We start from the raw sequence: 11368 nt of genomic DNA on the forward strand, positions 1-11368 counted from the left end.
GATTGTCACTTTAATTAAACATTGTTCCCTATATTAGGGGGAGAAATGAAATATAAATAAAATGATGTTTCATGGTGTGAACATCAATTAAGGAATATTGATCATCGCACAAAAGAATGCGAAAAGAAAGTTCAAATATAATGCATATGCAAGAACTTGCAAATTAATTACTTTATGCATTTAAAGATACAAAAAATAAGTGACTAAATCATATATACCAGCAGTAAATGCTTCAGCTAGAATTGAAATTACAAAAGCTGGCAATAATGTCACTCATGAGTCTTTGCTACGGCAGAAACGTGGGAGACCAATTGGTTCCAAAGATAAAAATCCTCGAAAAAGAAAATCAGCTGATAATGAGGTAAAAGAAAGTGTTCAACAAGAACCACAAATCAATACTCCTTCTGCAGAGGATATTGATAAATGTAAATACATAAATTGCAATAAATTATGCAATATTATGAAACTGAAATGAAATGAAAAATCTTGATGAGATATTTTCATATAATGTTACAATGACATCATGAATAAAGATGATGATCTGGAACCAAAATCTGTCATTGAATATCAAAATAGACGTGATTGAACTCAACGGAAAGGAGCAATACGAGCTGAATTAGAATCGCTCAATAAAAGAAAAGTTTTTGGATCAATCGTTATCACTTTTAAAGATGTGAATCAATGGGATACAAATGAATTTTTATCCGAAAAGAAATGTGCAAATGAAGTTACAAGGCAAAACTAGACTTGTAACTCAAGATTTCCCACAAAGACCAGAAATGAATTATGAGGAAAACTTATCCTTATGTAATGGATACAATTACTTATTAGATACTTAATCAACCTGGTAGTTACTTAAATGCATCTCATGGATGTTGTTACTACTTATCTATATGGATCACTTGATAGTGATATATATGAATATACCTGAAGGGTTTAAGGTATCAGAAACATCTAACGCAAAACCTAAAGAAATGTATTCCATTGAATCACAAAGATTTTTATATGGGTTGATACAATAGTATAACGGATTAAGTGATTACTTGATAAGAAAAGTGTATACATATAAACTTATTTGCACATGTGTTTTAATTATAAAAACAATGACCAGATATATATCGTAGTTATTTATGTCAATGGTCTTAATATCATAGGTACAAATAAAGAGATCCATGAAGCCATTCAACTTCTAAAGAAAGAATTTGAAATGAAAGATCTCGGAAAAATCAAGTATTGCCTTGGTTTACAAATTGAACATATGCCTAATGGTTTACTTGTACATCAAACAACATATACTGAAAAGATTTTAAAACGTTTTAATATGGACAAGGCAAAACCATTAAGTACTCCTAAGGTTGTTAGATCACTTAATGTTGACACTGATCCATTTCTTCCCTGTGAAGATCATGAAGATATCCTAGGACCAGAAGTTCCATATTTTAGTGCAATTGGGGCTCTTATATATCTTACAAATTATACAAGATCTGACATTTCTTTTGCAGTTAATTTGTTGACAAGGTTCAGCTCAGCCCCTACCAAAAGACATTGGAATGGGATCAAACAAATAGTTTGATACCTTCGGGGAACTACTAATTTATAATTATTTTATTCTAACGAATCAAAACAAGATTTGGTTGGTTATGGAGATGCAGGTTATTTATCTGATCCACATAAAGCTAAATCTCAAAATGGATATGTATTCCTAAATGGAGGTACCGCAATATCATGGCGTTCTCAAAAACAAACACTTGTTGCAGCATCATCAAATCATGCCAAAGTAATTGCATTACATGAAGCCAGTCGGGAATGTTTTTGGTTGAGATCAATGACACAACTCATTACTGATTCTTGTGGACTAGAACGCAATAAAAGTTCAACAACTATCTATGAAGATAATGTAGCTTGCATAACACAGATGAAAGAAGGGTATATCAAAAGTGACCGAACAAAACACATACCCCCTAGATTCTTCTCATACACTCAAAATCTCATTAAGGACAACCAGATTGAAATGAGATATGTTCAGTCCAGCAAAAACTCTGCTGACCTTTTCACCAAAGCACTTCCAACTGCTATTTTCAGAACACACGTTCATAATATTGGCATGAGGCATGTTCAGAAGATGTAACAACTCAGGCGTTGCCTACTTGAGGGGGAGTCAACTTTATGCTGCACTCTTTTTCCCTTAGCTAAAGTTTTATCCCAAAGGGTTTTCTTTAGCAAGGTTTTTAACGAGGCAGTACTAGTTATTCACTAATAAAATTATCATCCAAGGGGGAGTGTTATAAAAGTAATAATTGGATGATAATTTTATTATTATTATAGATATTGCATAGTATATTTTTTTGAGTATAAATAGGTGTGTTGAGTTAGAGTTTATTGGATGTATTTTTTGGTTAACAAAAAACACTCTCTCTCTCTAGATTCCAAATGCCACCAAACTCTCATTGTACATTTTTCTATAAATAAAAAACCAATTACTCATACCTTTTGTTCAACCTTTGTTTTCTCCGTTTTACAGTATCTCTATCTCTATATACCTTCTACAGTCAAGAACCACTAAAGGTAGTTATAAGCCTACTGAATTATAACATTTATGAGCTATTGGTTAAATTTTTACACTTTTTATATTTTACCCAGAATTGAGAGGGACAGTTGATGTGATGCCCCGTACAAAACCATCGTGTACGAATCATCAACAACATGATCATTACAAGGTTAAGTACTATATGCGTTTTTGAAAAGAGTTTGCATTCATAAATAAAGTGATGTCTAATCCAACATCGAATGTTTTACAATCCCAAAAGCATGCTTCACTAAGTAGAAGCAAATAATAAATGTATGTGACCACAATGGTCGTTACAAGTCATAGTTCAAAAGTACGAATGTTTGAATACAAAGTAAAGTAGTTCATGCGTGGACAACTCTAAGCAGCGGGTGTCTACAGCACAACAAGTAAGACAGCGGAAGCAACCTCAAGCACCTGAGAAATACATGCTTAAAAAACGTCAACACAAAGGTTGGTGAGCTACAGTTTTAGTATAACAGTATGTAAGGTAGGCCACGAGATTTCAGTGCAACAAAGAGCGTTTCAAAACAGTATGATAATGTATATGTTAACCGTGGGCACTTGGTAACTAACTTAACGTTTATACCCCCTGAAAGTACACTTGGCAAGTGCGTATGTCTATGAAGTATTAAACACTCGTTAAATGCTAGCGCGACTAGCCCGAGTGGGGATGTCAAACCCTATGGATCCATATCTAAGATTCGCGTTCACGGTTCAAAAACCAATGATTAAACGTTACCGAGCTAAAGGGAATGTTTCTGCCGTTATATAACTCACACATATATAAGTTTAAGTACTCGTGCCTAGTATGTAAAATATAAAATCCGCATGCATTCTCAGTTCCCAAAATAAGTTAAAGTAAAAAGGGAATGCTATAACTCACAATGATATGTAGCGGTAAAGTAGTAGTCGGGAAAGGTGTGCAAGTAAACGGTCCGAAGTCCTCAACCTAAGTCAAATAGTACTAAGTCAGTAAATCGTCTTAATAGGTTTAAAAGTATGTAATTAAGGTCTTAAGGGTCATCATCATTCATCATTAAACAAAAGGCGTAAAGTAGGTTTCATTTATGAAAGTAGTTTAAAATAAAGTCTGACTTCAGTCAGTCACCACGGCCTCTACCCTTACTGAATTAAGGTGAGACCAGTAGCCATGGCTCCGTCTATGAGTCCCTTAAGTGTGGTAAAAATTCCAGAAGCAAACACGTCTTCGTTTGACCGTGACGACTGTCTAAGTGCGAGTAGGTCAGAAATTTCTGCACAACGTTAAAGGACATAGTGACGATCGGAGGGCCATAAATCCTAAACCGTAACTTGGATTAAGACGAGTCCTATATGAAAAGTTATCTACTCGAAACGTTATATCTAAAAATTAAGGTTAGAACAGCCCAGGTCTATTGGTCTGTTACAGAAACATCAGATCAGTAGCTTTTGGACAGAAACAGTAAGTTTAAAAGGGTTCCGGTGGTCTTGGTGCTTGATGTTCATCATGGTTCTCATCCTTGATGCATATAGCTTCAAGTGTACAACTCATTGATGTATCTACATCATCTTAACCAAGTCTTGACCATCATAACCCTAGTGCAAGTCTAAGACATGAAGCACAACTCACTTAAGAGTTGCATGTAGTTTGATGAACCAAAGTTGCATCAAAGTCTTAGGTTTGACACTTACATGAACTATAATAGAAATATTGAACTCTAAACTTGAAAGTTAACTAACTAATCAAGATTATAAGTATACAAAGTTATAATTAAAAAGTTTCCTTTATATGTTCTTGAACTTTAAAGTTAACCTTAAGTTCAAGATTAATGAGATCAAAGTTAACTTGTGACATTTGACCAACAAGAACATAAATCATGAAATTAAAGTGCAAGAATGAAGTAGTAAACTAAGTAAACAAGTAAATTATTCATGGTTGTTCATACTTTAAAGATTCAAACTAAAGTTTGATCTTTAGAAAGTAAGCTTTAAAGTTTACTTCATGAACTTCAAGTATGTCTTTCAACCATGAACTTTATAATCTTTTGAAACAAGTAAGGTAGAACATAACTAGATAGATTATGTTCTTGTTGTTCTTGTTATAACAAGATAAAATGAAGAATCAAACTAGTAAGTTTATTCTTGTAATCATGAAAGTAAGTAACAACAACAAAGTAAGTAACAATAAACTATAAGTAAGTAAGCTACAACAAGATCAAGTAAAAAACAACAAAAGATGATGATGATTTAGGGGTGTTTAGGTTCGGTTTTACAAAGAAAAAGAAGAGGAGAAAAGCTTCAAGTTTACTTACAAGAAGTAGAGAAAAGAGAGAAAATGTTTGAGAGGAAAATGAGAAGTATGTGTGTAAGTGAGAAGTGAAGTAAAATGCTAGTGATATGAAGTCAAAATTTGAAATAAAAACTCCCTTGTGTACCACCTAGGCCGACGGTTTGGTGCTTGGGAGGGAGGAGGGATTTGTTTGTTGGTCTCTTACATGAAAAGCTTACAAAAGGTGGTTAATGCATGGGGTTTCATGGGGATAACAAGCTAACTAGATTCTTAATGGTTCAAACTAACTAGTTACTCTTTAATTGATACTTACATAAGGAAGACATGGGCTAAAAGGTCCATTAATATAAGTAGGGTGGGCTTGGAAGCCCAAGTTCAAGAGTCCATAACACTAATAAAGCCCAAGTACAATTAATAACAAGTTAAGCCAATTAAAGCCCAAGTAACTAACTAATAGTCTTAGTTAATTAAAATGATTAATAAATTTAATCATGAATGTAAATAATACTTGAAAATATTATTCGTGAAAGTTCCGGGTGTCACAAAGACGTTTTGGGCACTTAAAAGTCAAGTACGGGCAATCATGGTAACATGTAAATGTAATAACATACATTCGTTTAATCACACGTATTAATAATAATAATTATTAATAAATTAACGTTGGAAATTTCAGGGTCGTTACATTACCCACCTGTTAAAGAAAATTTCGTCCCGAAATTTAAGCTGAGGTAGATGGAGGAGTCGGGAAAAGGTGAGGATATTTCCGCATCATTTGATCCTCTCGCTCCCAAGTAAACTCAGGTCCTCGTTTGGCATTCCATCGCACTCGGACGATCGGAATCTTGTTGCGTTTCAAATTTTTAATCTCACTATCCATAATCTCAACAGGCTCTTCCACGAAGTGGAGTTTGTCGTCAATCGTAAGTTCCTCAAGTGGTATGATAAGTTCAGGTGCAGCAAGACACTTCTTCAAGTTTAACACATGGAAGGTAGGATGAACTGAGCTCAATTGTGCTGGTAGATCCAAACGGTATGCAACGGGTCCAACACGTTCCAAGATTTCAAAAGGACCAATGTATCGTGTGTTTAACTTTTCACGTTTTCCAAAACGAATCACACCTTTCCAAGGTGCAACCTTTAACATTACGCGATCACCAACGTTGAATTCAAAGTCTTTACGTTTAAGATCGGCATAACTCTTCTGACGATCGCGGGCAGTCTTAAGTCTAGCTTGAATCTGAGCAATCTTCTCCGTGGTTTCGTGGACTACCTCAGGTCCGGTGATTTGCTTTTCGCCTACTTCGGCCCAATAAATAGGAGAACGGCACTTGCGGCCATACAACGCTTCGAAAGGTGCAGCATTAATGCTAGAGTGATAACTGTTGTTGTACGAGAATTCGGCGAGTGGCAAATGCCTTTCCCAGGCCTTTCTGAAATCAATGACACATGCACGCAGCATGTCTTTCAAGGTCTGAATCGTTCACTCACTTTGCCCGTCAGTCTGTGGATGATACGCAGTACTCATGTCGAGACGAGTTCCCATGGCTTCTTGCAAAGAACGCCAAAATCTAGAGGCAAAATGGGGATCGCGATCGGAGATGATCGATAAAGGTACACCATGACGAGATACAACCTCCTTAATGTATAATTGAGCAAGTCTTTCCATTGTATCAGTTTCCTTCATCGCTAGAAAGTGTGCAGATTTGGTGAGGCGGTCAACAATAACCCAGATGGTATCGTATCCGCCCACCGTGTTTGGTAGCTTGGTGATGAAGTCCATTGTTATCCTTTCCCACTTCCATTGTGGGATTTCCGGTTGTTGAAGTAAACCAGAAGGTCTCTGATGCTCGGCTTTAACCTTCGAGCAAGTCAAACACTTACTAACATAAGTCGCAACGTCCTTCTTAAGATTCGGCTACCAATACTGTTCTTTAAGGTCGTGGTACATTTTGCCCGCTCCAGGATGAATCGAATATCTCGATTTGTGTGCTTCATCAAGTATCAGGTTCCGTAGATCTCCATAGAGAGGTACCCAAATTCTTTCGGCATAACATCGGAGTCCAGACTCCCTAACCTCGAATCAAGAGACAAGTATGTTCAAATGTTCGTGAGATATGTTCTCCTCTTTGAGAGCCTCATCTTGGGCTACCCTGATCTGGCTGTTGAGGTTCGAATGGATGGTGATGTTCAGAGCCCTAACACGAAGAGGTGCCGTCCTCTCTTTTCGGCTTAAAGCGTCAGCTACAACATTGGCCTTGCCAGGGTGATAACGGAGTTCACAATCGTAGTCGTTGAGTGTCTCGATCCATCGATTTTGTCTCATATTCAGTTGCTTCTGATCAAAGATGTGCTGGAGACTCTTGTGATCGGTGAAGATAGTGCTCTTAGTTCCATACAAATAGTGTCTCCACAATTTAAGCGCAAAGACAACGGCTCCAAGTTCAAGATCATGTGTAGTGTAGTTCCGCTCGTGAATCTTCAATTGGCGGGAGGCATAGGCAATAACCTTTGATCGTTGCATCAGTACACAACCAAAACCACTCTTCGATGCATTACAATAAACAAAAAAGTTGTCACTGCCTTTAGGAAGTGATAGGATAGGTGCGGTGGTTAACTTCTTCTTCAAAGTTTGAAATGCTGATTCGTGTGAGGGTTCCCAAATGAACTTCTTGCCCTTGTGAGTCAGTGCGGTCAAAGGACGCTCAATCAGAGAAAATCCTTCGATGAATCTTCGGTAATAACCGGCGAGACCTAGGAATTGGCGAATATGCGTCGAAGTAGTGGGGGTCTCCCACTTGCTGATGGCTTCAATCTTGACGGGATCAACTTTGATACCCTGGTCGCTTACAACATGACCCAAAAATTGTACTTCCTTCAACCAAAATTCACACTTGGAGAATTTGGCGTAAAGTTGCTCTTGTCTTAAGAGTTCAAGCACTAATCGGAGGTGTTGCTCATGTTCTTCTTCGCTCTTAGAGTAGATGAGGATATCATCTATGAAGACGATAACAAACTTGTCCAAGTAAGGCTTGAAGACACGATTCATGAGATCCATGAACACGGCAGGTGCATTTGTCAAACCGAATGGCATCACGAGGAACTCATAATGACCATAACGGGTTCTGAATGCAGTCTTCATCACGTCACTTTCCTTCACCCTTAACTGGTGATAGCCGGATCGCAAATCGATCTTTGAGTAGACACTCGATCCTTGTAGTTGATCAAAAAGTTCGTCAATTCGTGGAAGAGGATACCGATTCTTGATTGTCAATTTGTTGAGCTCACGGTAGTCGATACACATATGAAAGGATCCATCCTTCTTCTTCACAAACAACACAGGTGTGCCCCAAGGCGAGAAACTTGGTTGGATAAATCCACGGTCTAATAGCTCTTGTAGTTGACTCTGTAATTCTTGCATCTCGGAAGGTACGAGTCTATAAGGTGCGCGAGCTACAGGTGCAGCTCCTGGCACTAAGTCAATCTGAAACTCTACTGCTCTCTGTGGCGGTAATCCAGGCAATTCCTCTGGGAAGACATCGGAAAATTCGTTCACAATTCAAACGTCATTCACGCTCTTCACCTCAGTTTCTACCACTTTCATATGTGCTAGGACAGCAAAACATCCCTTCTTCATAATCTTTTGCACTTTCACGCAACTAATGAGGTTCATCTTCGAGGTACATCTCTCTCCATAGATAACCAGTGGTTCGCCATCTCCTTGTGGTATGCGAAGTGCTTTATCTCCACAGATAATATCGGCCTTTATCTTGCTCAACCAATCCATACCGACGATCACGTCAAAACTTCCCAGTTTGATAGGTATCAAATTAATTTCGAAATCTGCACCAGCTATGTGGATAATAGCTCCTCGACTAATGTGGTCAACTTTTTCAAGTTTACCGTTGGCGACCTCGACAAGCATACTCTCTTTTAACGGGACTAATGACCAATTAATCTTATCGCAAAAATGTCTACATACATAACTTCTATCCGCACCAGTATCAAACAAGACAGAAGCTAAAAGATTGTTGATTGTGAATATACCTGTCACCAAGTTGGGGTTATCGCGTGCATCCCTTGCATTAACATTAAAAGCTCTACCACGGGGTGGCCCGCCATCTTTTCGCTTGTTTGGGCACGCATTTCTGAAATGTCCCGTCTGTCCGCATTCGTAGCACTTCTTTGGTCCATTGGTGTTTGGCTTCCCATTCAAAGTAGTGACCTTGCAGTCCTTCCCGATGTGCCCAGCCCGTTGGCACTTCTCACAGACAACATTGCAATACCCAGTGTGGTGCTTGTAACACCTCTTTCATTGAGGTAGGGTTCCCTTGTAGTTCGGGTTGGAGTTGGTGCTGTTGTTGGGATTAGGGTTTCCACCGTTGTTGTGCCTCTTGGCGGGGGTTTGATCGTAGTTTCTCCCCCTGTTGTTGTTGTTGTTGTTGTGGTTGTTGTGGTTGTTGTCCCATTTCCTCTTTTCGCTACTACCAGCCTCAAACTTAGCCTTCTCCGGCTCATCAATAAGAATCTGATTCATGAGAGTATGCGCCATGCGCATTGCTTCGGGAACATTCGGTTGTTTGGATGAGGTGACGTTTCCTTTGATGGACTTAGGGAGTCCTGAGAAGTATTTCTCCATGTGCTTGAATTCGGGGGTGACCATGGTCGGACACATCAGTGCTAACTCCAAAAACCTACGATTGTAACTGTTAAGGTCATTCCCTACGGCCTTCAACTGCATGAATTCAATTTCCATCTTCTGAATTTTGGTTCTCGGACAATACTCATCAATCATAGCCGCCTTGAATTCCTCCCATGGCGTAGCATAAGCCTCATCGATACCTTTCGCTTGAGCTAACGTGTTCCACCATGTTAGCGCGCCGTCAGATAGCGTGCAAGATGCAAACTTGGTCTTATTGTCCTCCGAACAGTTGCTAACTCGGAATACTGATTCAAGTTTCTCGAACCATCTGGTGAGACCAACTGGTCCCTCGGTGCCGCTGAAGTTATGCGGTTTGCAGCTCTGGAATTCCTTGTATGTACACCCATTTCGAACGGGTGGAATAACCGGTGGTGGTGGCGGTGGAGCTTTGAGATTTCTTTCTGCTAGGGCTGCAGCGACCCGTTCGTTGATCATGTCCTCAATCTGGGCGGCGGTAGGTGTGGATCTTCCGTTAGCCATGGTATTCTAAACAAAATTTTTGACTCAAGTCAAAATCCAGTATGCAGGTAGTAATAATACAGTATATAGTGACCAACATGGAATCAAAACATCACATGTTATTAAATAATGCATCTAGGTACAAATACCACAGAATCATCGTACAGCAATGTAAATAGAACATCGTGCAAGAATTAAATAACGCAAAGTTCCATTCATTAATAATAATAAGTTTCATACATCTGAATAAGTTCGTACAATACATATGAAATACATGAAACTATAACTAGATTACATCATGAAATCTAAATACAAAGTCCTACGGTGAAGGCGGGTGAACTGCTCCTCGAGCCAACTGCTCCTCGAGCTCAGTGACTCGAGCTCGGAGAGTCTCAATCTCCCTCATCAGTTCCTCGTTAGAGGGAGCTGGTGGGGGCAGGCGGTGCAGGTGGGGCGGGTGGTGCGGGTGGTGCCGGTGGTGCTGATGTAGATGGTCCGGCTCCGGATGTAGACGGTACGTCCCTAGATGTAAGTGGTCCGTATCTAAATCTAGGTGGTACGGTTCCAGGAATAGTCAATATGTAGCGGGGAACCTTACGTATCTGTGGGTCGGCAGGGTATGGCACAACTCGTTTACGAGCAGTAACCCTACGACGATGGCCAAATGCGTCAGTAAAAGCACGACCTCCATTCACCCCTGGAATGACGGTGCCGTCGAAACGGTACTGCTTCTTCGGCGGGGTGGAGGGTGCCTGAATAGGTCTATCAGCAGGATCCTCATCATCGCTGGAGTCGTCTGACGATGAAGAATCGGCGGATGATGAGTCATCCGAATCGTGTGGTGGTGACACTGGTGGCTGAGCTGGTAATCTGAAGCGTCCGAAGGCGGCCAACATCTGTCTGTGTCTGCCTGGCGGAATCACGACTAAACGTCCGTCGGGAGTGCGTCGGCAAGGCGTGCGCATGTGGTTACGAAACGGCCCTTCCCCGAACTCCGCGGGGATCTCAATACCACCAATGCGGGGCTGTGACCTCGAGGGTCCGGGAGCAGACACTGGGGCAGGTGCACTAGTACCAGCTCCGGAAGTGAAAGCGCCGGGATCACTAGTAGGTGTCGGGGCCGGTGTATCGGCAGTAGCAGCAGCAGGTGTAGCAGTAGGTAGGGCGACGGGGTCTGAGTCTGTACTGCCCGAAATGCCAGCAGGTGGAACATCCGACATCTGAACAAGGAAAAATAAATTTTTCCATGTCAGTATGTCATAAAGCAAGTAAATAATAGGCCAACAGTTTAAATCATGTATAACGGTAACTAGCATGGCAATAACAGTAATTCGTATGAAAGTAGCATGCAATCGAAAGCAAGTAGCATCAT

Source organism: Rutidosis leptorrhynchoides, chromosome 9, assembly GCF_046630445.1.
Source record: "Rutidosis leptorrhynchoides isolate AG116_Rl617_1_P2 chromosome 9, CSIRO_AGI_Rlap_v1, whole genome shotgun sequence".
Lineage (NCBI taxonomy): Eukaryota > Viridiplantae > Streptophyta > Magnoliopsida > Asterales > Asteraceae > Rutidosis > Rutidosis leptorrhynchoides.